At 38.4% G+C, this 4,422-nt stretch overlaps 1 pseudogene; it reads left to right on the top strand.

Moving 5' to 3' along the window:
- The first annotated feature begins 1,316 nt into the window (after positions 1-1,316).
- LOC114037727 lies at positions 1,317-1,927 on the top strand (annotated as a pseudogene).
- The last annotated feature ends 2,495 nt before the right edge of the window (positions 1,928-4,422 follow it).

Below are 4,422 nucleotides of genomic sequence, written 5' to 3'. Positions count from 1 at the left end.
TTAAGATGTACAATTGTGAGAAAACCCCTTGCTTCAATCTTTCTATCTGACTGAGTTTTTGGTCAGCATGACCTAGGTTCTTAGTTAAGGATTTCTAAACAGCAAGTAGAGGTGGTCCAGTTTCCCAGCCCTGCAGGACTAGATATTCAAACAATGCAATAATGATTTTGGGCAGGATCTGAGAGTCCACTGTTTTCTGATCAGTCTTGAGCTCTTCTGTAATCTAGTTTTCTTTTTTCTGTGTCAAAAATTTCTCCTTCTTGGTGTCTAGGTTAATGGAACCTCTTTTTGAATAAAATTTTCTCACAAGACAGAAGTTGGACTGGTTGGACTAGACCCATAACTGAATAGAAAGGGAACCGAACTAGTTCTAAAATTGAGTCACAAGACAGAGTCAGTGTGGTTCACTCACTTCCCACAATTAATCACTTATTCTCCTAATTCCCTCAATTCCCACATTGCAATATGTAGTACAAGGAGAGATGGATAGGTCATTATTAATGATAGAATCCCTGGAAAGTTTAAGGGGCATATTTAGCTAAGCTTTAAAGAATGGTTGTGTTTTGTTTTGTTTTGTTTTTTCCCTAGAATCTATATAGGGCTTTAAAGTTTGCCAAGTATTTTACAAATATCTCATTTAATTCTTAACAGTTGGCATATATATATATATATGTATGTATATATATACATACACATGCACACACATATGTATGTATATGTATATATACTATTATTATTCCAATTTTACAGATGAGGAAACTGAGGTAGATATAGACATAGGTTAAGTGATTTTCCTAGGATCACACAATTACTAAGTGTCTGAGACCTGATTTGATTTAAGGTCTTCCTGACTTCAGGTCATATGCTCTATCCACTGAGCCACCCAGATGCCTATAATTTGACAAGTAGAGTAGGGAATTATTTTATAAGTAAAGCAGAGAGAAAACACTAGGCATGGGTATTGGTGTGAGAAAAGACACAGATGTGGGAAAGTCTGAAATGTGCAAGAGGTATAGTAAGTAGTTCTGTTGGTTTGTTTATTACAACTTAGCATGGGATAACAATGAAAAAGCTAACTGATGTCATATTTTGGTGGTTCTTCAAAACCATGAAAAAATATTCAAAATTTGCATAGTTAGCAATAGAAAGCCATTAAAAAGTTTTGAGCAGAGGACTTGATATGGTAATCCCTGAATAAGAATATCTAGTTTGCTCTCTCCTTTTTCTCAAGCTGGAAGACAAAAAAAAACAAAAAGAAACCAAAGGAAAAGAAGGTCAAAAAGGGGGAGAAAAAGGAAAAGAACAAAAAGGAAGACATGGCTGAAAAAGTGGTGAAGAAGCCTGGAAAGCATTACAATTGGAACCCAGTCCTGGCATGAGGAATAGGTAGACACTCAAGGTCTACAGTGTATTTTCGGTGAGCCATGTAAAAGCAGAGATATGCTGCACCAAAAACCTGGATTGAAAGAGAGAGGAGGGAGAGAGAGAGAGAGAGAGAGAGAGAGAGAGAGAGAGAGAGAGAGAGAGAGAGAGAGAGAGAGAGACAAGGCATGCTATAATCTCAAAACCAGTCAGTGGTGATAAAAATGACGGAACCTGAGTCACAAAGACTCACAAAATGCTTCCATATTACACTATTGAAGATGTGCCTAGAAAGCTGCTAAGTCATGGCAAAAAGCCCTTCAGTCAGCCTAAGAGGAGACTTCAAGTGAGCATCACCCCGGGCACAGTTCTGATCATGCTTGCTGGCTGCCACAGGGGCAAACAAGTGGTATTCCTGAAGCAGCTGGCTAGTGGCTTGCTACTGGTGACTGGATCTCTGACCATCAATGGTGTTCCTCTGCAAAGGACCCATTAGAAATTTGTCATTGCCACCTCTATTTGTGAGAATAAACTCTGTTGGAGAGAGAATGCAGAGCTCATGTAGCCACAAGAGCTGAGACATTTTCTTGATTTTGGACAGGATCTGAGAGGCCACTGTTTTCTGATCAGCCTTGAGCTGTTCTGTAATCTAGTTCTCTTTTTCTGTGCCAAAAATTTCTCCTTCTTGGTGTCTAGGTTAATGGAGCCTCTTCTTGAAGTAAGCATCAGTAAAATGATTTGGATCCTGGTAGAGGTGGCAATGACAAATTTCTAATGGGTCCTTTGCAGAGGAACACCATTGATGGTCAGAGATCCAGTCACCAGTAGCAAGCCACTAGCCAGCTGCTTCAGGAATACCACTTGTATTAAAATATTTGGAATAGAAAAAAAAAGAAGAATATCTAATTTGTCAGTATTCTGACAGAAGTGGGTAAGGTAGGCAAGAAGATCTGTCAGGAGGTTAATGCAATGTAAAGGGCCTATACTAGAGTGGAGGTTATGGGGATATAGAGAAGCAAGGGGTATTACAGAGGAATCAATGGAACTTGCTAATTGGTTGAATATGAGAAGTGGGGAAGGCCAGAGTCAAAGAGGACATCAAGGTTTTTATAATGGAAGAATGAGTTAGTACATATTGGTGTTTGAGAAAAATACTGGCTCTTGGCCATTTTTAAATTTTTGGTATGATCATTTACAAATGATATGAATCAGAACTTTATTTTTGTTTTTATATTATTGTTCAATTAGGTTTAAGAAAGTGAGGGAGAAAATGATAATGATGCAAATTAAGTTTAAAAATGTATCCTGGGTACTTTTTTTTTTTCTGAAGAGGTGGTTGTTAAGCATTTACCATCACACCACTTATTCCAGCATTCAAGATCTTGAAAAGAATGCTTTGTATATGGTAATTCTTCCAGTTTAGGAACTCACTCTATTAAAGCAGATTACAATCTAGATAACCTTGGGTAAGTAATTTAACCTTTCTGTGTAATAAATTTTAAATTTTATAAAATAAAGAGTTCAATTATATAATATTCAGGATTTTTTAAAATTTCTAAATCCTGTAATCCTATGAACTTTATTAGACACTATTTCATTGGCTTAGTTCAAGTTATTGTATATACATAAAAGTGATAAAATTATGCTTATTTCAAAGCATTTTCTAATTTAGACTCTTTAATAATGTAGATCAACCTCCCTGGCCTCACAGTTGGCATAAATTATTGAGGTATTCTCACACAATATATCTATTCTTTAATTCCTTAAATATTGTTTATATTTTATTTGTCTTTGAGAAGTTTTGTTGTATTTTATTCTCAGAATATCTTAAGGTTTTACATAGAGAGGTTCATGAAATAGTAGAAAGAATATCTCAAAGTCTCAGGACCTGATTTGGAATCTCAATTTTGCCACTTACTACCTGAGTGACTATCAGTAAGTTATTTACTTTTTATGCTTCAGTGTCCTCATCTGTAAAATTAGAAAGATTCTAAATTAGATTCTTCTTTTAAGCTGCCTCCAGTTATCTTCTGAGTTGCTTTAAGAAATTGAAATTATTTTATTATGATGGAGAAAGAATGACTAGTATCGTTTAAAAGCAATTGATCTTGAAAGAGTAGTATGTTTAGTCACTTTCTTCCACTCTAATCAATCACTGAGAAGAGCCCTAAAACAGTTGACATGTAAGCAAGTGCAAGTAGTTTCTCCTGTCATGTAGAAGGTGAGGGAGATTAGATGCCTGGAATGAGTCTAGTCTATCCTATTAGTCTAGATTTCATTTTTTTTAGCCTTGTTAGAGAGTCCCTGATAGCTGAGAAAATGGCCAGCCTACATCCTGGCCTCTGACTCTGGTACCTCTTCCTCTTTCTCTCTCCTTGGATTACATAAACCCAACAATTATCCTAGATCCAACTGTTTTTCTGACTTCCATGAGGCAACCAAACACTAGTATCATTAATGGGAGCTTCATTCTGAGCAGCCTGCTAGCTAACTTCTATGGGCAGAAGTAAAAATTAATCATAGGATCACAGATTTAGAACTGAAAATGACTGAGACTTGGAGATATTAAGTGACTTGTTGAAGGTCAAATAGAGAGGTATACGGGCCGCACGCCAACCCTCTGCCAGTCGTGCGCCAGTACCCACTTCTCTTAAAAGAAGTACACCAGCAGAGTCTTACCCACACCTGGGTCTTCGGTTCTGAGCCGGATCACCACACAGAGACGAGCCATCGGGAGGCACCAACACCAGAGCTTTATTCAGAGGCCAACACAGCAAACCATCATAGCAAGCCCAAGCAGCAAGGCCAGAGCAACAGGGCAGGAGCCAGGGGAGAGCGCACGTGTGTGTTAGGACCACGCTTGTTCCTAAGTACCTACTTAGCCCCTCCTCCCCAGCCCGCTACTAGCCAATGATTGTAGGGTCAGATACCGGAAGGGGCTGTCTGAGTTTAGCACACCAAGGGGGAGGGAGTGACGTAGGAGGCCAGGATTGGATACAGGAAGGAGGCATCTGGGATTGACGCATGGACAAGAGTACGTGACCTAGGAAGTCAGACTCA

Source organism: Vombatus ursinus, unplaced genomic scaffold (assembly GCF_900497805.2).
Source record: "Vombatus ursinus unplaced genomic scaffold, bare-nosed wombat genome assembly UNPS02010548.1, whole genome shotgun sequence".
NCBI classification, from domain to species: domain Eukaryota; kingdom Metazoa; phylum Chordata; class Mammalia; order Diprotodontia; family Vombatidae; genus Vombatus; species Vombatus ursinus.
This window is presented reverse-complemented; position numbering and strand designations above follow the sequence as displayed.